We start from the raw sequence: 27247 nt of genomic DNA on the forward strand, positions 1-27247 counted from the left end.
TCTACATAACTCTCGCTTAATCTATTGCACATCAAATGCATTATAAGTACGCTTCCTTTCTCTTGTTTCTCAGATTGAAATTTAAGTTAATCAACCTGTGAAAATATTGCACACATTTCAACATTAAAAATCTCCCACATCAGTTAAAATATGTCCTATTTTTTGTTTAATACCCAACTTCTGCTCCTTTTTACAGTAATTAAATGCGTATACTGCTTTTGTGAGTGTGCACTGCGAATAGATCATTCACAAAAATCCGAGACGACGGAAAATCAGTGAATCAAAGCACATCTGCTCGTTTCTTTTTGACTTTTACTAGTTTTAGTAAATTCTGGTGCAAAGAGCTTCTCGTTTATTCTGGAGACGTAGTACCAGTGGGGAGCGTGAGTAGTGCAGCGAATTAAGATAATCGATAGTCGGCCTGACAAGACCATAATGACACATGCACTGAGGTAAGTCCACGTATGGTCACCTGCAGCATGCAAAGGGAGAAACGATAATGTGAAAAATCATTGCGATTGGACTGCACACTATTGATCGCAGAACTGTTGCCCTGTTCCGTGTTCGCGGCGCATATCCTAGCAACGTAGAATGCCGTTCCAAAACACATCACATAACTAATCGAATTAGAAATTATTTATGATCGTAATTGTAATCCATTGCTTGTATATCGACCCTGTTATGGAGGAGAGGAAGTTTGTATACTGTTCATTTTAATCAAAAAGAGACAGATTTAAAAGACCCGATAAGTTGTTATAGCATGATCTGACTTTGAAAAAAAGGAAGACATCCGTTGATGATGCAAACCATAGATGTCAAGGGATATCTATGATGCAAACCGAGTAAAGTTTTCTTTTCATTTTTATTGATCTTGATCGAATTAAGGGTATAGATTTCAGTTGGGCCGGTTGGTTGCCAGATATATTAATATTTCATTCACTTATGACCTGACCCTGTAACTTTTAAGGTTAACTTACTGACCCAGATTCTGCACTACTTTCAATATCAATCCGTTCAATTTCTGATTGACAATTGTATAGAGTGGGAGGGTACTCAGTGGTGAATGACAATTGTATAGATTGAGGTAGAGCCTATTCAGTGGCAGTGAGTCAGCGCACTATAACGGGGGTACTAGTGCACTTCTCTTACTAAGTTACTTAGGCTCTATATTTACAACTGCCATGCTGTCTGACTGGGACATGGCTCTTTTGGGTTGGCAGCCTTTGTGTACAAAAGTGTATGGGGATACCAGCTAGTGTGCATAAATTCAGATCATCCTGAAACAGGCAGGCACTGAGGCACTTGCTTTTGGGTAAAACTAAAAGGCTGAGAAAATGACAGATTTGACCATGCAGTATGTATTATGAATATGAATCTAGAAGTAAGTACTTATTCATGTATAGTTTTCCCTTGAAGCATTTAAAGTTAATTTTTTAGTAAAGATATATTTCTATATGTTTTATCATCACACTTGCTAGCGCTAGGATGATTCTAATTTTCACTTTTAGTACAAAGGATGAAATATGCTTTTGAGGTCAGTTTCTTTCTTTTTTTTTTCTGCAGAACTTAGCAGAGCGAGTTGTTGTGACCATGCAAGCATTGTCTGAGGTAAGTGAAACTTTATTTGATTTTGGAAGCATTTTTTTTATTTTAAATAGGAGAGTTTGCTTCTATACAAGACAGAGCGAGCTGAGCTATATATATATTTCTTGAAAATTGTATGCCATCTAATATCTTGTGTATGCCTCCTTTCAAAAGGAGGAAAAAAGGATGGTATGCAATATTTCTTGGATGTAGCTTACTTATTCCTATGGATGACCAACAGTATATTTTTCCAACTCTAATATAATATACTTGTTTTGCTTTATGCATTATTAGTGTTTAGTTCTAATTGCTGCAACAGGATTGGGACCAGTCAGCTTCTAATTGTCTGAATGCATGTCCGTCTGTCTGATAGTCTGGCTCTAATTCTAAATGTATGTTTACGGGTCTATCAGTCTGCCTGAATGTCTGTCTGTCTCTGTCTTTGAGAACTGTTAAATTCCATGTGTAGTCACTATGTCAGTATGTCTCAGCCTATCTAGACAGCCTGGCAGCTTGTGTCTGGCTAGTTTGCATTCCCTCCCCATTCTGATGATACTTTTCTGTGACTGCCTAGGTGATTTCTTTTACACTGACATTGTCACATATTTTTCTGACTGGTTGTCTATCGTGATCCTCTTCTGTCTCATCCCACTGTGTTCCCCACTTTATGAGCTTGTCTCAGTTCGACTTTGTGTGGGTGAGTTTTATGTACATCAGCTGAGATTGTATGTGTGTGTGTGTGTGTGCGTGCGTGTGTGCGTGCATGTGCACCCCTGTGTTTGTTTGCAATGGTGTAAGTGTGAGAATGGGAGTCAAAGACAAACTGCTTATATATATTATATCATGTTGGTGAGTTGTTCACTTTTTCCTGTCTACAGATGCTTGACAGTCAAAATGTCTATCGCTGAGTCCGTTTGTCAGCTTGCCTCTGCTTTTACTGTTTTCTTAGTATGCTGGGTTATTCATGCCTACATTTGATTAGCTACAGTCATTTAGGTTGGATGGCATTAGGTTAGACTGAACTAGATGGTTTAAACAGTTTTTTTATTCAGTTGCTTAAATACAAAGCCGTAATTGAAAGTTGTAATTTAGGGAGCACAACAAGATAAACTTATAAATGTGCTCTTAGAAACAAACGAGTAATGTGGCGGACAATATTGTAAATGCATGATATTTAAACAAATGAAAACAAGAACAACAACAACGAGTCGATAACTATAGCAACAGTGGTACGGAAATCTCACACACACGACGCACGCACACACACACACACACACACCCACCCACACACACATAGAGACACACACATAGAGACACAGAGGACAATCAGAGAGAGAGAGAGAGAGAGAGAGAGAGAGAGAGAGAGAGAGAGAGAGAGAGAGAGAGAGAGAGAGAGAGAGAGAGATTGCATCCACTATAAATCAATTCAATGCTCTAATAACAAAATGACTAAACAAATGGTATTAACAAAAACGTTTGCTGTCTAATATAAATTTCTGAATCTGATTAAACAGCGCTGTGTTTTCAGCCAAGGACTTGTCACTATTACCGTACATAGCACACAAAACAGTAATATTATTATTATCTGGTAGAGTATCAATAGTGGTTGCTCTAACATTCGTGTACAATGGACAGTCAAATAAAAAGTGTTCACAATTTTCAACATGAAAACCACACCTGCAGAAAACATCATTTGTCAAATGTCTTTTAAACATATCTGCATTTAAATCGCTTAATATCTCTAATCTTAATTTACAGTGAATGATTTCTGCTTTTCAAACTTTAGAGTAGACATACGGGGGAATTAGAGGGTCATCTCTGGACAAAAATCTTTTAAAACAACCAACTGAATTCGTTTGTTTTATATGATCAGGTAATTCATTCCATAAAGATGTTGCAGAAGGAAAAAAGGAATGCTTATATAATTCAGTTCTACATCGAAACATTTGCCTATCATATGGTTTGCGTCGGTGGTACGGATTTACTGCTGAAATGAGAGATGGTAAGTAATCAAGTAAATACACTGGCACGAGACCATTAACTAATTTAAAATAAACGATCAATTTATGTTTTCTGCGCCGTTCTTGCAGTGTTGTAAAACCTGACTCATTGTAAAGTTTTTGATGGCTTGTTCCACGAACAGCTCCAATAATAGTTCTAATAGCATCTAGGTGCATTTTTGACTCACATGCGAAGCAAAAGTGAGTCTATGTACTCACCCGAGTCGTCCGTCCGTCCGTCCCGGCGTCCGTCCGTCCGTCCGGAAAACTTTAACGTTGGATATTTCTTGGACACTATTAAGTCTATCAACACCTGATGTGGCCTGATGGTGTATGGTTACAAGATCTCAAAAATCATGTGCGGCAACTTGACCTCACTTCAAGTTCAAGGTCACAGGGGCCGTAATTGTTGTCTTAAAAACGACCATTTTTCACATTTTCGCATTTTTTTCTGAAGTTATCGAGAATGGCAACCTTAGCTATGTATGCTATACAGGGCAATGTAAGCCCTATCTTTGGACACCAGTTTGGTTGACCTTGCTTCAAGGTCAAGGTCGCAAGGGTCCTTTAAAGTTGGATTGTATACATATTTTGAAGTGACCTTGACCCTGAACTATGGAAGATAACTGTTTCAAACTTAAAAAATTATGTGGGGCACATGTTATGCTTTCATCATGAGACACATTTGGTCACATATGATCAAGGTCAAGGTCACTTTGACCCTTATGAAATGTGACCAAAATAAGGTAGTGAACCACTAAAAGTGACCATATCTCATGGTAGAAAGAGCCAATAAGCACCATTGTACTTCCTATGTCTTGAATTAACAGCTTTGTGTTGCATGACCTTGGATGACCTTGACCTTGGGTCAAGGTCACATGTATTTTGGTAGGAAAAATGTGTAAAGCAGTTCTTAGTGTATGATGTCATTGCTAGGTTTAGTTATTTGACCTTGACCCTGAAGGTCAAGGTCATGTAAAGGTCAAGGTCAAGCATGTGAGTCGTATGGGCTTTGCCCTTCTTGTTTCAAGTTCAACTGCCAACATTGCATTGCAATTATCCCATATTACATCTGCATAGTCAAAATGAGGAAGAATAAAAGCCTTATACATCATTTCTAGTGCCTTGCGCCTGAGTCGATATTTATAGGAACGCAGACATGCAACTAAAATACGAGCTTTAACAACTACATTGTATAGAGTGTACATGATGATTCCATTTACAGTCATTTTGCAGATACACGCCCAAATGTTTATGAACAGTGGTTTCAATTAATATCTCTTCGCCAAATTTTAGCGGCAATGTTTCCGGTTGTCTTCTAGTAGAGACAGTCAATAATTCAGTTTTGGACTGATTAAAATTAACCTTCCAATTTTTTGCCCATTGCATTATCTGTTGTGCATCCGAATTCAAAATTTCAGTGCGCGGCTTTTTGTAAAAGTTGAGGCGGCACTGTCACACCCTCAATTTTCAATCAAATTGATTGAAATTTTGGCCAAGCAATCTTCGACGAAGGCCGGACTTCGATATTGCATTTCAGCATGGAGGCTTAAAAATTAATTAATGACTGGTCATTAAAAATCTGAAAATTGTAATTAAAATTATTTTTTTATAAAACGATCCAAAATTACTTTTATTTTATTCTTCATCATGTTTTGATTCCAAAAACATATAAATATGTTATATTTGGATTAAAACAAGCTCTGAAAAATAAAAATATATAAATTATGATCAAAATTAAATTTCCGAAATCGTTTTAAAAACTATTTCATCTTATTCCTTGTCGGTTCCTGATTCCATAAACATATAGATATGATATGTTTGGATTAAAAACACGCTCAGAAAGTTAAAACGAAGAGAGGTACAGTAAAGCGTGCTATGAAGCACAGCGCAACCGCTACCGCGCCAAACAGGCTCGTCACTTTCACTGCCTTTTGCACTAGCGGCGGACTACGTTCAGTTTCATTCTGTGAGTTCCACAGCTTGACTAAATGTAGTAATTTTGCCTTACGCGACTTGTTAAGACTCTCCCCCTTTTCTTCGTTCATGGGCTTAGACTCCCACGTTCACTCATGTTTTTAGTACAAGTGGATTTGTACGTGTATGACCGTTTTTACCCCGCCATTCAGGCAGCATACGCCGATTTCGGGGGAGGCATGCTGGGTATTTTCGTGTTTCTATAACCCACCGAACTCTGACATGGATTACAGGATCTTTTCCGTGCGCACTTGGTCTTGTGCTTGCGTGTACACACCGTGAAGGGCGTTAAGTCACTAGCAGGTCTGCACATTAGGCCCCCCCAAAAAAGGTGTGGTTAAGGTAACATAGCCAAAAAAATAGGGTAGGAAGGTAGGCAATCACTTTTTTTTTTTAAACTTTTTTTTCTAATGTGTACAAATTAAACCTACTTGACAGGGAAATAAGTGTGCGACTCGAGCGCATTCGCTTTCATTGCGTTTTCTGCACTCGTTTTTTTTATATTTTTTTAATTTTTTTTAATTTTTTTTTATTTTTTCATTTTTTTGGGGGACAAATGTAATAAAAAGTTATAGGGTCGGCCCCTAAACATAGGGTAGGTCGGGTTACCGTAACCACACCTATTTTTTTTTTAGGCCTTAGTTGACCTGAGAGATCGGAAAAATCTCCACTCTTAACCCACCAGGCGGCAGCGACCGGGATTCGAACTCACGACTTCAGTCCCGATTAGGAGGCCGACGTCTTACCACCACGCCACTGCACCCGTCGGGTTTTGAGGACTTAAAAGGGGAGTTCCACTGTGTCGTTGAGAAGGATGGACACAGGGGCCAGAAAGACCTAGCTGCACGGACATCGATCGATTCGACCTTAAATAGTCACCATGCAGACACTAAAACCTTCATGGTCAGACAAGAAGCCGATTGTTTTGACGGAATTGCTGAAATGTTTGGCAAGCGGTCCTGGCTCCACGCGGCTGCCGATTGCATAGCGGGTATGTACCGCAGCCCTGAGCATTCTCTTGGGGGTTTCCTATCCGACGGTTCCGATACAAATCTTATCGCCAAGTACGTTGTACTTCTGAGAAATGAAAAACAATTCTACAGCCAAGTGCTGCTACCGGGAAATGAACGCCAGAAACGTTAGACCGGGACTCGGGCCAAAAAAGGCAGGAGCTTTATCATTTTTGCTGACCCCTCCGGATCTATAATCCAGATGATAAAAAAAGGGGGGGGGGGGGGATAGGTCCTTTCCTCCTTTGCCAACAATCTGTAAGCTGTTGAAAGTTTGCCACCGCCAACGCCCCCTCAACCCCACCCCCTCCTCTCCGCCCCCGCCTCCCTCCTTTCCACCGAGTGGGAGTTGAGAGAATTTACTGTACAAGCTAATGACCTCACCATCCAGAATCTCTTGTTGGCAAGCTGTTCAGTGTTCGTGGTTTGGCCCTTGCTGCGTGTGAAGCGATCGCACTTTTCCCTCAATAACAACCACCACCTCACTTCCTCAAACGAATATTACTGCTTCTTGACAAGCGTTAAAGTTGAGGCTCACTGGAAGTGTTCTGACTGTTTTCTTCCTCTGTGGTTGTGTGGTATTCCATTTCTAGTTCCACCCATAAAAAAACAAAAAAACAACATAATTTCGCATGAGTCTTACTCGCTTATGCGGTGCGAGGCAGCTGTGCTTGCACTTAGCGTACTTTTCTGCGCCTTAGAAATCGTGCGTGCATTTTCCCATCGTAGTTGGTTTTCTCTGCTCAGAAACAACCGAATTGTGGCAGTGAAAGATTTTCAGTATTTGACTGATTCCTCCAGCTTCGAAGGTGATACCTTTTGTACTTTTTTGAACGAGTTTTCAGTCTTTACTGATTGGGACAAGGAAGCATCTTCATACCTGTGAAAAAACAAGTTGTGGTGTTCTACATTATGACATAAAGTGTGCAGCGGTACATTTCTGCCAACTGTTTCAAGACAGTGGGTTTTGGCACTGCACGAAAGCAGCCTGGTGAAAAGAAAAGAAGGAGAAAAGTTCAGAGTGCTCAGTTCATAAAGTCGGTCGGGGTAAGTGGAAAAGGTTAATTAAAGCAATACTGATTTGTGTGCGAAACGGTGCGGAACTGATATTATGCTGCTGAAGATGCATGCAATGTTAGTGCGGCCTGATGGATCGACAACGCAAGCAGTTTGTCATCAGTGTCATTCGACACTTTGTCTGGGTCAGGTGTGGGTTCCGTGGCGGGTCAGTGTGTGTGTGCGTGTGTGTGTGAGAGAGACTGAGTGAGAGATCGAGACACTCAGTGAGAGAGAGAGTGAGAGACTCGTGACTGAGAGAGAGAGAGAGAGAGAGAGAGAGAGAGAGACTCGTGACTGAGAGAGAGAGAGAGAGTGTATGTGTGTGATCTCTCTCTCTCTCTCTCTCTCTCTCTCTCTCTCTCTCGAGAGAGAGAGAGAGAGAGAGACTCAGAGAGAGAGAAAGAAAGAAAGCCAATTCAGTAGCTTAGACCAAGTCGCACAGGGTTAGAGATATTTTGAAAGATCCCTTTTTTCAGTACAACTTCCAGATTTGTTTACAATCGAATCTTCAGAAATCGTCTTAAAAGCAATTTTCTCGCAAACACTGACTGTGACAGGGCCTGTATCAATCTTTGACAGTGATTCAGCTGGAAGAAAAACAAGTGTATTTTGTTGTTGTTGCACAACTGCCGGATAAACCTGGTCCGCCAACGCTGTGTCCGGAATATGCCCGGATGTTTTTTGCCATGATTGCATTCTTTTCTACGTCAGCATCCCTTTTACTTATTCACGTCTGCGCGAATGTCGGTCAGGTTTAAAACTGAATGCAATGAAGCTGGTGTGTTTGTGAGTGTGTGTGTGTGTGTGTGCGCTTTCATCCACACTCTCTTTTACTATTGTGCTGTAGAGAGAGGGAGAGAGAGAGAGAGAGAGAGAGAGAGAGAGAGAGAGAGAGAGAGAGAGAGAGAGAGAGAGAGAGAGAAGAGAGAGATGTGTGTGTGGCCGAGGTGTATGTTTTTCCCTCCTCCATTCTTACCTCTTTAACGCCATCTTTCGCGTAAAGGCTATCTTCGTACGTGAGTTTGTTGTAAGCTGGAGAAAAAAGTGTTTATCAACTCTACTGATTTTAATGTTATTGTCAGTCGGCCCGCGTGTTTGTTATTTCAAGCCTGTGTGATGTTGTGTCTGCCAGTCCAACCTTCTTTCTGTCCGGCGGCCTGATTCTGGCCACCGCCTCTTTCTCTCTCTCTCTCTCTCTCTCTCTCTCTCTCTCTCTCGCTCGCTGTCTCTCTCTCTGTCTGTCTGTCTCTCGCTATGTCTCTGTCTCTCTCTCTCTGTCTCTCTCTCTCTCTCTCTCTCTCTCTTTCTCTCTCGCTATGTCTCTCTCTGTCGGTCTATCTCTCGCTATAATTATCTCTCTGTCTCTCTCTCTCTCTCTGTCTCTCTCTCTGTCTCTCTCTCTCTCTCTCTCTCTCTCAGTGTCTCTTTGCCTCGCTCTTTGTGGTCTGTCTGTCTGTGTGTGTGTGTGTGTGTCTCTCTCTCTCTCTCTCTCTCTCTCTCTCTCTCTCTCTCCAGCTCTCCCTCTGTCTCTTGCGCGTTCTCTCGCTTTCTATTGAAACGCAACCAAGTTTTTACATTTAGTCAAGTTATGACTAAATGTTTTAACATCGAGGGGGGAATCGAGACGAGGGTCGTGGTGTATGTGCGTGTGTGTGTCTGTGTGTGTGTGTAGAGCGATTCAGACTAAACTACTGGACCGATCTTTATGAAATTTGACATGAGAGTTCCTGGGTATGAAATCCCCGAACGTTTTTTTCATTTTTTTGATAAATGTCTTTGATGACGTCATATCCGGCTTTTCGTGAAAGTTGAGGCGGCACTGTCACGCCCTCATTTTTCAAACAAATTGTTTGAAAATTTGGTCAAGTAATCTTCGACGAAGCCCGGACTTCGGTATTGCATTTCAGCTTGGTGGCTTAAAAATTAATTAATGACTTTGGTCATTAAAAATCTGAAAATTGTAAAAAAAAAAAAAAAAATTTATAAAACGATCCAAATTTACGTTCATCTTATTCTCCATCATTTTCTGATTCCAAAAACATATAAATATGTTATATTTGGATTAAAAACAAGCTCTGAAAATTAAATATATAAAAATTATTATCAAAATTAAATTGTCGAAATCAATTTAAAAACACTTTCATCTTATTCCTTGTCGGTTCCTGATTCCAAAAACATATAGATATGATATGTTTGGATTAAAACACGCTCAGAAAGTTAAAACAAAGAGAGGTACAGAAAAGCGTGCTATCCTTCTTAGCGCAACTACTACACCGCTCTTCTTGTCAATTTCACTGCCTTTGCCATGAGCGGTGGACTGACGATGCTACGAGTATACGGTCTTGCTGAAAAATAGCATTGCGTTCAGTTTCATTCTGTGAGTTCGACAGCTACTTGACTAAATGTTGTATTTTCGCCTTACGCGACTTGTCTATCATTCTGTTCAGTCACGCCAACGCGCCTTGCACAAGAAAACAATGCACATACAGTCATGTGCATTCTGACGTATTTCCTTCGTTGTGCACACGTTTTCACAACTTACTCTGCACAATATATATAAATATATATATATGTATCTTGAGACTGAACTTTCCTACCCTTTTTACATTTAGTCAAGTTTTGACTAAATGTTTTAACGTAGAGGGGGGAATCGAGACGAGGGTCGTGGTGTATGTGCGCGTGTGTGTGTGTGTGTGTGTGTGTGTGTGTGTCTGTCTGTGTGTGTGTGTGTAGAGCGATTCAGACTAACCCTCTGCACTCCGGAAGGCCCGGGACTATGGAAAGCCGTTTGGCTCATAACTATTACAGCTGTAATTTAAAATAAATACACCTGTATTTAATGATAAATACAGCTGTATTTATTTCTTAAACGTATACAATAAGTATCATTATTAATTACAGGTGTATTTTTTTTTATTAATTACAGGTGTATTTTTTTATTAAATACAGGTGTATTTATTATAAATTACAGGTGTATTTATTTTTAAATACAGGTGTAATTATTATTAAATACAGGTGTATTTATTTTTAAATACAGGTGTATTTATTATTAAATACAGGTGCATTTATTATTAAATACACCTGTATTTATTATAAAATACAGGTGTAATTAATGATAAATACACCTGTATTTAAAAATAAATACACCTGTATTTAAAAATAAATACACCTGTATTTAATAATAAATACACCTGTATTTAAAAATAAATACACCTGTATTTAAAAATAATTACACCTGTATTTAAAAATAAATACACCTGTATTTAAAATTAAATACACCTGTATTTAATAATAAATACACCTGTAATAATCAGTTATAAGTCACGTGGTTAAGCGACTTAAAAACTTGGACTGGGAATCCACATGAAAAACACTAAGCTTATACGCGTCTTCATAGCCTCGCTTTGCCGCCTTTTGACAGACTGAACAGCTCAAGATGGCGGGGGTGGCAAATGTCCCTGATGTTTTGGAAGGTTTGCGAGTGCAGTTTTAATTAACGCTGTTGCCCAGGCTCGCACAGCAGGGTAAGTTAATTGTTTTATCAGACGAATTCGGTTCTTGTGACGATCTACACCGAGTCAGTGGGGCATCCACATCCAGAAGTTGAACTTGAAGGGAGGCCTGTACGCGTTTTTGACCAAAGATGCAAAATATTGGAATTCGGTGCGAGAGACTAGCTGCTATATCGTGTTATCGGTAATCTTGAACTTTAGCGTGTTAAATTCATAGCTCTTAATTCAGAGGCATTTAAGTCTCCAAATTTGTAGAACCTGTACTTGTAATCATAACAAGTCATTTTAGATCCCTTTGAAGTTACGGAATGAACTCCGATGATGAACTGTACGAATGCATTTGACCCATCAAAGAAGGAATTATCCGTGTGACCAGACAAGGGAGACAACTCTTTCGTGTAGATGATGTCCCATGGTTGACAACGTACACCATTTTCGTCACGCTAAAGTTCAAGATTACCTTGTTATCTGTGTGTGTGTGTGTGTAATCCGTTGTAAAGTGTATATTATGATTATTTGGTGGCGGCGGCAGTGGTACGTATATAATCTCATATGGAAAGCCGTTTGGTTCATAACAAACCTTGATTGATATGGGTTAAAGCTGTGGTCTATTTATGACTTTCCGGGGCTACGAGGTTGAAAAATAGGGACAAAATCATGTACAGATTTCTGTACAGCAAACACTACCCGAAACCCCACCTATACGGCGTGTATGACCTTGAGAGCTTCAGTCAACGCTTGAATTTTGCAGTGGTAACATCCGGTTTGCTCTCGCAGAGCTGAGCATATTTGTTGTCAAGAAGGATCGAGCAGAAAAAATAAACGACTTGGCAGGGATTCGAACTCAAGGCATCGGGGCCTCGAAATGTCGGGGCCGATGTCTTAACCGCTAGGCCACTACACCAGTATTGTCAAAGATAAAAAAAATTGATAATTTTATATCATTCTACGCTTGAATTATCATTTATGCGTTGCAAAAACGTAAAAATTGACATTAAAATTTGCCTTTATTTGCAAACATGTTTTACAGAATCGCAGTACATGTTTACACCGTCATGCTACACGACATTCGCGCCATGCAAATAGCTGCGATATCTCTATTTACAACATGCAAGAAAATGACAAGAACAGTAATTGAATCTCTCCAAAGCCAGTTGAAACCAGACATCTAAGAAATAGTTATACATGTATTCACTTCTGAACAACCGGCACGGTTGGCCTAGTGGTAAGGCATCCGCCCCGTGATCGGGAGGTCGTGGGTTCGAACCCCGGCCGGGTCATACCTAAGACTTTAAAATTGGCAATCTAGTGGTTGCTCCGCCTGGCGTCTGGCATTATGGGGTTAATGCTAGGACTGGTTGGTCCGGTGTCAGAATAATGTGACTGGGTGAGCCATGAAGCCTGTGCTGCGACTTCTGTCTTGTGTGTGGCGCACGTTATATGTCAAAGCAGCTCCGCCCTGATATGGCCCTTCGTGGTCGGCTGGGCGTTAAGCAAGCAAACAAACAAACAAACAAACAAACTTCTGAACAATGGGCGGATAGAGATATAAATCATGCTGCTTCAAGAATAACATAACATGAATTCATATCAATGTTTTTCCTTCATTTTCTCAATTGGCGCAGTAGCCTAGTGGTTAGGACATGAGACACGAAGTCGAGAGTTCGAATCTTCGCCGGGGCTTTTATTTTTTCCCCTTGATCTCTCTTGAAGATAAAATATGATCAGTCTTGAGAGAGCAAACCGGCTGTTATCCCTGAAAAATTCAAGCGTTGACTGAAGCTCTCAAGGTCATACACGCCGTATAGGTGGGGTTTCGGGTAGCGTTTGCTGTACAGAATTCTGTACATGATTGTATCCCTATTTTTCAACCTCGTAGCCCAGGAAAGTCATAAATAGACCACAGCTTTAATCTCCAGAGCTGTGTACCAGGGAAAACCATGTTATAAAGTAGACTTTTTATTAAATTTAACTTGAGACATTTAAGCTGTACAAATTAATTTCATTCACAAATACTAGTTTCATAAATATCCTTGGCCTGCAGAGATAGAATAACAAATACTTGCACATTTTGTTTGTCTTAGTGTTCAGTAAAAGTACAAAGGTTTTAAAGTAAAGCACCTTCATAACATGGAAACCGGAAGTTGTGACATGAATTTGAATACTGCTAACACTACCAAGAAAATAATATATATATATTCTATGTTGTTTTGTTGCAAGTCTGCATCATTAACAACCTGGAGTATTACTGGAAAAAAAATTATTACTAAAGAAAATATGTATACTCTCGATACTCTCCATGCACATGATTTTTGTGCAGACGAGAATTTTTGCAATTCAATAAAAGGGCGACCACTTAGTAAAGTCTTGGTTCAATTATGTTCTTTTTATGGGTTAGTTGTTAGCAACAATGTAACCGACAAACTTCAAACTGAATTTTGGTGCTTTCCTCTAACATATATTATATATTTGAAAAACATCAATGTTTACCTGTGTCAAGTTTCTTTTTTGGGAGAGTATACATTCAAGTTGCCATTTAATACATGTTTTAAGGACTGAAAATACATGTCACAAAATGGGAAACGGCCCAGGAGAATAACTTATATGTAAAGCAGCAAATGATAAGCACATGGTTTTACCCCTGAAAGCTCCAAAGATTTGGGAAAATGAATCTCGTTTGCCTTCACATATCAAACTGAACGTCAAGCAGCTCAAAAAAAGTCTCAAGAAAAGTTACGCTTTCAAAATAGCATTTCATTCTGTGTCGCAAAGCATGCTTAACATTTCTACGCTTCTACAAATGAACACAAGCATGCAATAATTCCCTCTCTTTTGAGTCCTGGTACTTGTATGCTTATTAAGAAAGCGGGATGATGTTTCCTTTATTTCAGAATTTCTTTTTTGTCTTGTTTCAGATGGAAAGTGCGGAGAAACCACCATCTCAGATTTCGTGTTTTTCATGTCTGGGAGCCGGTCCACAGTACCAGGAGGGTACCAGAGTCCTCTGACCGTGGTGTTTGTGGACACACCCGAAAAGCCACTCCCCAGAGTGTCAACTTGTGCCCTCAGAATGCAGGTGTCTGCCCCACACGTCAAGAACTGAGGCAGAAGCTGTCCCAGGCTGTTCTTGAAGGGGGTGGATTTTATTTATTGTAAAAACTTTCCTTCAATGGTGCGATTAGTTTCTGCTTGGTAGCCGTAGCTGTTGGTGTTTCTATCTGTACACACCCTGGGGGGGGGGGGGGGGTGTTAACGTTGAACTTTGAAATCTTAAAATTATTAAGACAAGGTGTGGGTGGTTTTTTTCTCTCCGTAAAATAAGCTTTATTTTAGGTGCCTGTACCGTACATCATTTCTTACTTGCTATTAAATGCAAGAGAGAGACTTTCGAAGATTTGATGTTTGTGTTTCGCATTATTTTTGCTTGGTAGCCGTAGGTGTTGGTGTTTCTTTCTGTACACACCCTGCGAAAAAATGTTTGTTCTGCAATTTTGAAGAGAATTCACAAATGTATTCAAACTGAATTATTTGAGGTCATGCTGCAAAGGAAAAAAAAAACATGACCCTGATTTAACCGGTTTCCTATACTCCTTTACATACCTTGTTTTTGTTTTGATTGTTTTCTTTGCTTTTTGCAGGGGGGGGGGGGGGGGGTGTTTAACGTTGAACTTTGAAATCTTAAAATTATTAAGACAAGGTGTGTGTGGGTTTTTTCTCTCAGTAAAATAAGCTTTATTTTGGGTGCCTGTACCGTACATCATTTCTTACTTGCTATTAAATGCAAGAGAGAGACTTTCGAAGATTTGATGTTTGTGTTTTGCATTATTTAAATTGCCGTTGTGTTTCAAGAGTGTGTTCTGTTCTTATTTGTTTTTTTGCACCACTGTTTGTCATTATGTTGCCTGCTTTTCGTGTTCCGTGTAACGCTGTCCATGGAAAACATGTAAAGCATTGTATTTCTCTCGACTATTGATCAAGTAAACTAAGCACTTCACATCATATCAGGTATCAGTTACCTAATGTACAGAATAAATGGTTCAACCCCCCTACTACACGAATAACACGTTGCCAGCAAAATATCAAAAGCACTCGGACTAGCGTTACAGTGTCCCATACAAAACTTGGCAATATACACCATAAACCGGATACAAACAAATCAATTGCACGCTAACAACTTTGTTATACTGTCTCATAATGGTATACAAATTAATAAACTCAAAAGCGTTTGTAACAGTTATGATAATGTGATATTCGTGCCCTGTGTAACGATAGTCTGTTTTTATGTTTTACCAAATTAACCAAAACTGGCGTTGTCTACTGCTTTTCCTTTTATAGTTTTACACTCCTCTGTAGTGAAGGTCACTGCTCACACAAGGGCGGGGATGTAGCTCAGTCCTGTTGGCCGCTGTCAGCGCGAGTTCGTCCCCACGTTCGGCGAGAGATTTATTATTGCTCACAGTCAACTTTGTGTGCAGACTCTCCTCGGTGTCCGAACACCCCCGTGTGTACACGCAAGCACAAGACCAAGTGCGCACGAAAAAGATCCTGTAATCCATGTCAGAGTTCGGTGGGTTATAGAAACACGAAAATACCCAGCATGCTTCCTCCGAACGCGGCGTATGGCTGCCTAAATGGCGGGGTAAAAACGGTCATACACGTAAAAGCCGTGGGAGTTTCAGCCCATGAACGAACAAACGGCTCACACAATTTCAGCTTTCTTGTTTAGTTTATAAATTTCAGCCTCAATTCCTCGTCTCTGTAACCAGTATTAAATAGTGACTGTTTTGCTAACTGTTCAGCTGTCACCTGCCAAGTAGAACCGATGTATTCTTTATGATGTGATAAAATTAAAGTATTCATTCCACTTTGTGATGGATGAACTCGCAACTGCCAAGTATTACCAGTCTTATGATGGGATAAAAATTAAGTATTCATTCCATTTTGTGATAGGTTAACTCTCAACTGCCAAGTAATACCAGTCTAATGATGTGATAAAAATATTCATTCCATTGTGTGATGGGTTAACTCTCACCTGCCAAGTATTACCAGTGTGTCTTGTGATGTGATAAACATAAAGTATGCATTCCATTTTGTGATGATTTTCCTTATTTAAAGTGGATTTTCTGCATGACACTTGTTTGATTAAAATTAATTGTATTTGTGGCAGACAACTTGAGTTATGTTTTGTGTTTTTGTAAAAACAACTTGTTTTTTTTAATATGACTGGAAATGAGACTAGCAGCCATGAATCCATAACTACATTTTGCTGTCCATCATAGACATCTCACTCGCACATGTTCATTGCCTCACCATACAGGAATCAAAATCCATACAAACAATTTGTATTATCCAATATTCAAACTTGTCATACACATTTATTCATACACAAGAATTATGTGTCATACACATTCAAGCAATCAAGATCCAATAAATGTATATAATTGATGTTCTTAAAAAGACTACACACACACCTAAATATATAGGTGATCTTTGAAATGGGACATTTACATGCAAAATTCAGAATGCAAACAGAGCTTTGGCTTGCAAATGTAATAGTCATTAACCAGCACATAATATGAATAATTTTTGAAATTGTTGTGATACTGATTCAATTTTTCACATAAAATCAGAATTTCATTTATTTTAGTTTCCTGATACAAATGATTCGTCTAGCTTACCTTGAATAAACATACCAATACGTCAAAAAGTAGGACATCTGAGCTCAAAGATTAATAGTTTGGTTTGAAAAATCTCTAAATACACATAATTACAAAAACAAAACAAAATTCCGTGATAGAACATGTACTGATCTTGCAACTAAAGTAACAAGAAGGGCAAAGCCCATACGACTCGCATGCTTTACACATTTTTCCTACCAAAATACATGTGACCTTGACCCAAGGTCAAGGTCATCCAAGGTCATGCAACACAGCTGTTAATTCAAGACATAGGAGGTACAATGGTGCTTATTGGCTCTTTCTACCATGAGATATGGTCACTTTTAGTGGTTCACTACCTTATTTTGGTCACATTTCATAAGGGTCAAAGTGACCTTGACCTTGATCATATGTGACCAAATGTGTCTCATGATGAAAGCATAACATGTGCCCCACATAATTTTTAAGTTTGAAACAGTTATCTTCCATAGTTCAGGGTCAAGGTCACTTCAAAATATGTATACAATCCAACTTTGAAGAGCTCCTGTGACCTTGACCTTGAAGCAAGGTAAACCAAACTGGTATCAAAAGATGGGGCTTACTTTGCCCTATATATCATATATAGGTGAGGTATTCAATCTCAAAAACTTCAGAGAAAATGGGAAAAATGTGAAAAATAGCTGTTTTTTAGGCAACATTTATGGCCCCTGCGACCTTGACCTTGAAGCAAGGTCAAGATGCTATGTATGTTTTTTGGGGCCTTGTCATCATACACCATCTTGCCAAATTTGGTACTGATAGACTGAATAGTGTCCAAGAAATATCCAACGTTAAAGTTTTCCGGACGGACGGACGGACGACTCGGGTGAGTACATAGACTCACTTTTGCTACGCATGTGAGTCAAAAAGGGGACTCGGGTGTGCTGTTAAAATTGTTGGCACATTTTAGTATCTAAAACTCACCTTTGATTTTAGGGGGTGCCTATTCTTTCTTTATTTTGTGTTTAACATTGTTTTCAACCACGAAGGTTATATCGCGACGGGGGGAGATGGGATAGAGCCACTTGTCAATTGTTTCTTGTTCACAAAAGCACTTAATCAAAAATTTGCTCCAGGGGCTTGCAACGTAGTACAATATATTACCTTACTGGGAGAATGCAAGTTTCCAGTACAAAGGACATAACACTTACATACTGCTTGAGTAAAATCTTTACAAAAATTGACTATATTCTATACAAGAAACACTTAACAAGGGTAAAAGGAGAAACAGAATCAGTTAGTCGCCTCTTACGACATGCTGGGGAGCATCGGGTAAATTCTTCCCCCAAACCCGCGGGGGGTACCTATGCGACTGACCACAATGTTTACTTTCATCAGGCACAAAGTTCTTCAGCAGAAGAATGATTAATATTCTAGCAACAAACATGCAATAAATTCATACATGATTATTGATGTTCAAAAAATGCTCTACACTACTTCACCAAACTAAATGGAGAACTGAAAATGTTTAAAACACTTTCTTTCTTTGGTGTTTTCAACCACGAAGGTTATATCGCCACGTGGAAGGGGGGGGGGGGGGGGGGGGGGGAATGGGATAGAGCCACTTGTTAATTGTTTCTTGTTCACAAAAGCACTAATCAAAAAATTGCTCCAGGGGAAAACACTAACCATAAACAATAAACACCACTATGAGGTTTGATAGGTAACTTAAAGGGACCTTGACCTTCAATGAACGTTGCAAAAAGCTTATGTTCTGATGAATATGGGTGAATGAGGCACCATTGAATATAAAAAGAAAAATAACTGATTTGACTCTAGTTAAACTATGGCGCTCATGGCATCATACCAAAGTTTGAACGAGTATCCCTTTCACTGTTCTGTACAGCTGTGAAAACACAGTGAGACATAATAATAATGAACATAAATTAATCACCCCTTCTCGCCAGAGCTCACGGCAATACACAATAGCAAAACAAATCAGAGCATTCACACACCGACACACACAAAGTCGTTAAAGGTTTATTGGCTGCGGCAATAATAGCCGCAAGAATAATCCTTTAGTTCGTTCAAAGTACCCAAGCATGTCCTGTATACAAAAGTAAGGCGATTGAGATTTTATTTTGGGTTTTTTACACAAGCCAGAGAACACCAGTGCTTGTGAGAGCAAAACGTTTGCCCGTAGGGAAGTGAACCTTCCTTATCTTTCGCACCAGAGAGCTGTTCAAAAGGGGTATTGTGCAAGTTGGCTATTAAACCATTGTAATTCGGAAAATGTCTTTAACCTTCGCCGGCACTCGTGGGTCCGTGCGGACCCAGAAGGGTGTTTGATTGCAAATATCTTTTAAACGAGTTGGAATTTTTTAATGAGCTTTTAGAAATGCCTCAGACACCTAACAAGCTATCATCTCCTAAAAGCTCATTAAATTTCAGTGATAATTAATTAATTAATTAATGGTCAAATTTAGACTACACACGGAAGCATTTGTGGGGACGTGCGGACCCATACTTCCCAAAGAAGGAAAAGCGTGTATACCCTTCCGAGGCACTCGTGGGTCCGTGCGGACCCAGAAGGGTGTTTGATTGCAAATGAGACAGTGACAAAAGGTCAGGTGTCATGTCTACTGTCCCGAATGACACACGATTGCTGACATTTCACCATTGCCAAAAGAATAAACAAATAAGAAATAGGTAGAAAATGAATGTGAAAACTGACTTTGATTGTTGATCAGTATTTTCTATACCACTAACAAATAATCTACTTACACATAGCTGTTTGGCAAATGTATGTTGCATGGGACACACTGACATGAAAGTGGAAGATGTTTTTCCCTCTAGAGAAACTACATATCAAGTTACACTTTTTGTGCTCTTCCATTCCAGTTGGCAATCAATTGTTAACGCATGTTATTAGAAAAAATAGAACGAAAACAGATTAGATAGAATGAAAAATGTACTGGTGATGTCATTTGGGACATACTGACATGAAAACGTCACCTTTTGTCATTGTCTCAAATATCTCTTAAACGAGTTGGAATTTTTTAATGAGCTTTTAGAAATGCCTCAGACACCTACAAAGCTTTCATCTCCTAAAAGCTCATTAAATTTCAGTGATAATTAATTAATTAATTAATTAATTAATGGTCAAATTTAGACTACACACGGAAGCATTCGTGGGGACGTGCGGACCCATACTTCTCAAAGAAGGAAAAGCGTGTATACCCTTCCGAGGCACTCGTGGGTCCATGCGGACCCATACTTCTCAAAGAAGGACAATTGTGCAAACCCTTCCGTGGCACTCGTGGGGCCATGCAGACCCATAATATTTTACCAAATACCGTGTGCAGTCTAAATTTGACCATTAATTAATTAATTAATTATCACTGAAATTTAATGAGCTTTTAGGAGATGATAGCTTTTTAGGTGTCTGAGGCATTTCTAAAAGCTCATTAAAAAATTCCAACTCGTTTAAGAGATATTTGCATCAAACACCCTTCTGTGTCCGCACGGACCCACGAGTGCCACGGAAGGATATGCATATTTTTCTTTCTTTGAGAAGCATGGGTCTGCACGGCCCCACGAGTGCCACGGAAGGATATGCACATTTTTCCTTCTTTGAGAAGCATGGGTCTGCACGGCCCCACGAATGCGTCCGTGTGTAGTCGATAACGAGTGCCGGCGAAGGTTAATGGCTGAATAACAATGAGTTCCTTTATACGTTGGATTGGGCAAGCCATATATATATATATATATATATATATATATATATAAATATATCTAGCATCAATAAACCTAAAAATACACTAAGGTCTTTTTCAAAAACAATAGTCTGTTTTAAAAACTTTCAGCAATTTTCAACTTTATAAATCTATACTATAGATACATCAAAAGAAATTTGGTCAGACATGGGATTCAGAAAAAGTGATAATTAAGGAAAAAAAAAGTAGGGTCCAGGGGCAACGCCCCTGGTCGGGGTCTGGGGGCAAAGCCCCCAGAAGCTGAAGGTTTTTAGTATTTTAGACACACAAAAATGGCCCTGAAATGCATATTTCAGCTTAATCATAGCCCCCCCCTCCCTTTCCATGTTTCTCAAATTAATTTTACGCTAAGACTCAAAATAAGGAGGAGAAAGAGAGAGAGAGAGAGAGAGAGAGAGAGAGAGAGAGGCGGGGATGGGGGGGGGGGTGGTGGCGTGTGACGGTGTGGTTTCAATGTTCTTACCTCGTCGGTGCCAAACGACCCCAGTGACTGATTACACGACTGGGTTTTCAGGATAGTCAGGTGCTTGTTGCTTTTCAAGTGGCTTTTGAGGGCAGTCTTTCCATTGGAACCGTAGTTGATAACATTAACATCGTTGCACAAAGTGCACTAAGTTTTTCCCGGCAAGTTGATTTTAGCAAAAGCATCGCCAACTTTCAGTTTCACGTCTTGTGTCTTCTGGCCTTTCTCGTATTTCCAGCTCAATGATACAACTTCATCGAGCCAGTCGAATCTCCAGAGATTTTTCTTGTACTTCTGCTGGTCAATTTCCCGGGATAGAACGGTTTCGTCTCGCTTTAGCTTCCTCATCATTTTGGCAAGTGGCTCGAAGCGATGTAAAAATGGCGCCGAATCATTCTCATACGGTATGCTTTAGCTTATACTGAATCCCCGATAGCTACGTTGAAACGGTGACTGTAGGAGACAAAGACACAGAGCGCGTTCCCATACGGATCGACCAGCAACAGTCTGACCGTTTTAGGAACCAACCGTTCAAGAATAGTATGGAATGGAGCGTCGCGATCAGCGGACCGGCCGAAAAACTTGGGTCTTTACCTACATATACCCCAACATTTTCTCAGCGGATTTGCACGAATCTCAAGAATGATCCCTGGAGCCTAAAAATTTACGGAATTCCGTAATTTTACGGAAGAATCCCATGTCTGTTTGGTGCAATTAAACAGGTAACCTAATGGCAAATCATTGTGTAAAACTTTCTTTACAACTTTCTTTCACAAAGTGTACATATTTTTTTTTTTTTTTTTAGCAATATTGTTTTCGTGGTGCAGTACCTGTGTTTAAAAATAATAAAATACACAGCGGACATAATTTCGCTTTATTTGAATGACTTTCCACTTTACAAAGATTGGTTTAGAATTAGAGCGCAGATTTAAACCAATTTGAAAAAAACAGTTGCTTATACCTTCTACCATGCTTGGTACTTTGAACAAACTTTATGATTGTTTTTGAGGCTTTCATTGTTGCAGCCCAATGCTGCTCAGTGCAAATTAACTTTTTTGAAGGCGAAGTGTCTGCACCCAGACACATCCTTACTCTGAGGTCTCAAAGCAAACCCGCAAATTGAGGCACACCTCCCAACGCCATGCAAGATATTGCAGATTTATTGCACGATTACGTGGCTAGAGCGGATAGGGCAAGTAGCCTAATAAGTTTACAATTTAAAACGAATGCTTCTTTCATTGACAAAAGCAGTAATCATGTGTCAAAACACTGGATCGGCTTTGGAATGCGCTTGTAAATAAAAGTAGACAATGAATTTTTCTTGTGATTCCACTGACCAATCTGCTTGTAGTCTGGACAATCAAGCGTACAAAATATGGCAAAATCGTATGGGTTCACAGGTCTGCTATACACTTCAGGTTTGGGGTGTCCACAAGCTAACTTTTTTTTTACTCGAGCATGTTGGCAACGAACTGGAGAACAACATCTGACCATGTTGATCGGTGGGTGGCCCACTCCGAGGGTCAATGCGCTCCGTTAGTTGCACGAGCTGTTCCTCAGAGAGGGGGCAAGCCGTGGCAGGCACATCCTAACGACTGTCTGGCAAAGGATGGTCCTCGATTATCGATTGAAGGCTTCTCCCTTTCCAGAAGTCCTGTACTGCTGTGGATGTGCTGGCTCGTCTCTCCAGCATCCCCCTGAAGAAGAGCTGCAGGGGAGTTCTGTTGCGCTCTGTCCTCAGGGGTTGGTGGTTCTTCTGTTCCACAATCCACTGTAGGGACCGGTTCAGCCTGGGCAGAAAAACATAGTGGAGGGCCCACAAGTGAATGGGATTGTCCATGTTCAGTATCCCCAGACCACCTTCTGCCTGTGGTGTTCCCATTGCAGTAAACAGGTCATGGTAAGGGTTCACCACATCTTTCCAGACGTCGAGCCAGAGACGCTCGATCCTTTGGTTATGGTCACTGCGGCCTTGCATCGCACTGCCTCTCCCTTCTCCCCTGTGTTCATTCATGAGGGCGACGACATCCAGATTCTCGCCACCATGGTCCATGCGGACTCTTGACGGGAGTCCAAAGCGTTGGGTTCCACCCAAAAACAGATCCCGAACGGTCTCTGACCTGTTGTTTCGGTGGCATGGAGGAAGGTAGTGGCCCGGCTAAAGCCATCGATTGCCCCATGAATCACCATTTTCCACCTGCAATATAACAAACAGAGATCCGTTTCCATATATATGTGATTTCACCACACAAATTCTGATTAAAGAGTTATTGGGAAATAAGTACAGGTAACATGCTCAGTAAATATTAAAAAGTAATGGTCAAAGTGCTTTTTCATGACCGAGAATCAAGACCATTATTTTTAATATATATCATTGAGAAAAGGTGTGTAACCCATTTAATCCACCTTTCTTCAATTTTGCAAAGAAATAAATCAAGAAAAGCAATTGCTTTATATGACTTTTCTTCGTCATGTCCATAAGCCTTAAGGGTCTTGTAGGTCTTAAAAGGAGGATTCCACTAACTGCTGGGACTCTAAAATTTGATAAAAATAAGCAAAATTTTGGTAATGTCTGCTGGTTAATAACACATACAATTCAGTGAAATTTAATAAAAAATAACTGAGAAAACCGCAATGTAAAGCTTTTACAAACTTGACCCCACTGTGACCCCAAAATGTGACAGGGATCAACCAAACTAGGGTCACGTAGGTAGATGATCAAATCCTTCAAGTGTTCAAAGTTTCAAAGCTCAAGCTTCAAAAACACCTGAGATAACATCAATGTTAAGATATTTTGATTCGAACATGACCCCCTGTGACCCCAAAACTTGACGAAGGTCAATCTTCTTCTTCTTCAGCGTTCGACGATGGCTGTGTCTAGATTCTTTCAGGCCTGGGAATGAGTAAAAGTGGTTTGGGCGTACTGACGGGAAAATGTTGCGTTTTAAGCATTTTTAAGGGCACACGGAGGCTCTTTTCTTACACAATTAGAAAAGGACTTCGTCGTAAATACGACGAAAGGCGTATCATTCCCAGGCCTGTTCTTTGGCCCGTGATGTTGACGAAGTGGGCTGTGACGAAGGTCAATCAACCTTATGTCGTCTTCTTCTTCTTATGCGTTCGTGGGCTGAAACTCCCACGTGCACTCGTGGTTTGCACGAGTGGAATTTTACGTGTATGACCGTTTTTACCCCACCATTTAGGCAGCCATACGCCGCTTTCGGAGGAAGCATGCTGGGTATTTTCTTGTTTCTATAACCCACCGAACTCTGACATGGATTACAGGATCTTTTTCGTGCGCACTTGGTCTTGTGCTTGTGTGTACACACGGGGGTGTTCGGACACCGAGGAGAGTCTGCACACAAAGTTGACTCCGAGAAATAAATCTCCCGCCGAACGTGGGGACGAACTCACGCTGACAGCAGGCAACTGGATACAAATCTAGCGCGCTACCGACTGAGCTACATCCCCGCCCACAATCTTATGTCAAGTTGGTACATTATCAAAACCTAGAAGTGTGCGTACTATTAACCCTTACACCGGTGCAATTCTGTAACACATGTTACATAGCCACTGGTGAATTAACAGAGAGAAACATAACAAAAAACAGTCATATAGGTTTTCGCATCAATGGGAGGTAATCGGAACCGACCAAACAGACTGAGCCAATAGCGCGACATATGTCGTGACAACCAGGTGACAGCATACGTAAAGTAGCGCGACATATGTCGCGACAACCAGCCTAAGGGTTAAAGCTCTAGCTAAAAACACATCTGAGATAACATCAACGTTAAGTTTTTATTAAACGAACATGACCCCGCTGTGACCCCAAAATTTGATGAGGGTCAACGAAACTGCGGTCACTTCGTGAAATCATCAAACCCTAAAAGTGTGCAAAGTTTCAGAGGTCTAGCTGTATAAACTTCTGAGATAACAGCTCAACGTTACATTTTTTGTCCTTGGACAGACAGACAGCCTGCCCACAGCACACATAATTATTTTGATCAAGTATTATTCACTCAGCCAGTCTACCTGCACAAGCATGTGATTAATCCATGGTTGAAGAGTTCTGTGAAAATTGCGCAATTCTGCAAACTCTTTATAGCAGTTAATTTAATTTCGAATAAAATAAAGTACATAGTTGTTCTGCTAAGACGATAAGGCAAATATTTTTGCGTTCTTTTCATGTTTAAGTATCTCGGGAAAAAAAGTTCTATTTATGAAGTGAAATATAATTGACCTACAGATTACTGTCTTTTTATTTGTACAAATGCAAAATGGGAACAACTCTATTTTCTACACAAAATATGAGAGTTACTTGCCTTGAGACCTTGTGTCTGGTACAACGTAGATTTTGATTTAGAAAACAACCAAACTTATGGATCTTATATTGGATTCTGTGTGTTGAAACCTGAAATGAATAGTGTAAATGCAGTTGAGTATGTATGAGCTCTTTCCTCTTTCGAATATTTGAGCATTCAGAACTTTTCAGTCACCAAGCAGTGACCACACAGTGTGGTTTCTCAACCTATGAGCTATCGAGGATTCAGACTGGTTGCTGGGTGGTTATTTGTTAGGACTAGGTAGCTTGGTATTCACCGAAAAGTATTCCCCCCTCTGCTTATTTCTCTGTTAACTTGAAGGGGTGTTTATTGTTAAAAAAAACACCAAGCAACCAAATTTAAATAACCACCCAGTAGAAATGGTAAGGTATAACCAGAATATGTTTTGTATTCCGTGGGGAAATCATCAATGGACCAGTCTTTCATTACATATCCAGAAAATGACAAAATAAAAAGAAAAGAAAAGAAAATACTTGCACACGACTCACCTTCGTTACCCACCTACCCCTTAGAAGACGCCCTTCCTTTTACGATCCCAAACAAGACATTTTCAAGACCCTGTTTCATAGCTGCCAACCCCTGTGAAGCCCAAAGAGTAGCATTTTGGAACTTTCACCAAATGTCAGAGTTGCAATTGGTGTTTATAAGCGTAGCACTCGCATAATCTTAAATTTGAATCGCAAGCCCGCATTTAAAATGCCATCAAAAACGTTTGTAAGATTCTGAGAGCTCTACGACATTACAACCGTCTAAACATAGTTCAATGTCACACGCTTTCCTTCTTTGCCACTACTAAAGCAAACGTATGCAAGATTGTATGTTACACGCTTTAGGAGCATGGCAAGAACGGATTCAAACTCAAAATCGTCACTCCAAAAAAACATAAAATGCACACACGACTTTTATTTCTCCTGCTGTTATCGTTTCTTCTCTTTACAGATTCTTCAACGCTCAGAATACTGAAAACGGCACCCCAGACGACAGTACTGTTTCCATACGCGAATTTAACTTCCCTTGGAAAGTGGTTCGCTCAGGAGGCCTGTTTGTCTGACACTATAAGGACAGAGTTCTGAACATAGATGACAAAGATTCCGGAATGAACAAACATTTTGCGGATGCAGACACAGAAAGACGTCATGAAGAATGAGATGCTTCAAAAGATACAGACTGTGACGATGACTGTGACGTCATTCCCATATAACGAGACGTCATTCACAGTTGTTCGGCCACTTCCGTCAAAAAGTAGATTTAGACAATCAACGTAATCTCGTGTGGAAGAAAACGTCTGTCACACAACCAAGTCGGAATAGCAGGTATTATTACCTATACACGCAAAGTCTGTCGAATTCTTCGGCAAAAATCGTTGAAAATGATTTGCCCGCATCGGTGTGGAACTTGCACCATAATCTTCACCACCCTTACGTTTCCCCGTTTTTATCCTGTCTCCCTCCAGTTTCCACTTCTAACACCGTCACTGTGCACAGCTTACAACTTAACAAGTGCATTGCATATTCTAATCAAATTCACAATTGGCGCATAGAGTCACCGGAAATGCGAATGCTTGCAATAAAATTCACGATTTGCTAAGCAAGTCACGTGGACAATATCGAGTCATAACGGAGTGGTTCCCAGCCATCGGTACTCGACTAGTTATGCAATGTTCATTGTTGATTGTCAAGCAATAAGTGAACATTTTGCACGCTTGTCATTTTTTTTTTTTTAGCGTAGCAGCTCAGGGCTTAGAGTAGCAGCGTAGCAATTCCTGCAAAATCGGAGCATGCTGCGCCAAAATCGTAGCAATTGGCAGGTATGCTGTTCTCTAAGATATTCTGCTCATAACCTCTGTAAGTTTACCCCCATTATAAGACCTTAATTATCTCAGGGTTT

The 27247-nt window shown here is 40.1% G+C and overlaps 1 protein-coding gene across 3 annotated transcripts in view; it reads left to right on the forward strand.

Annotated features, from left to right (window-relative positions):
• The first annotated feature begins 339 nt into the window (after positions 1 to 339).
• LOC138962097 (dual specificity protein phosphatase 14-like) overlaps positions 340 to 27247 on the forward strand; it is a 34011-nt gene continuing 7103 nt past the window's right edge. Inside the window, exons 1-2 of one of the 3 annotated variants that reach the window (XM_070333812.1) lie at positions 340 to 452; positions 1564 to 1608. The gene's annotated coding sequence lies outside the window, so the exon portion shown is untranslated. Of the gene's footprint in view, positions 453 to 1266; positions 1382 to 1563; positions 1609 to 7028; positions 7619 to 27247 lie in introns of those variants that run through there. The other 2 variants (XM_070333813.1, XM_070333814.1) reach the window with 2 other exon arrangements.

This window comes from Littorina saxatilis, linkage group LG3, assembly GCF_037325665.1.
Source record: "Littorina saxatilis isolate snail1 linkage group LG3, US_GU_Lsax_2.0, whole genome shotgun sequence".
NCBI lineage: Eukaryota > Metazoa > Mollusca > Gastropoda > Littorinimorpha > Littorinidae > Littorina > Littorina saxatilis.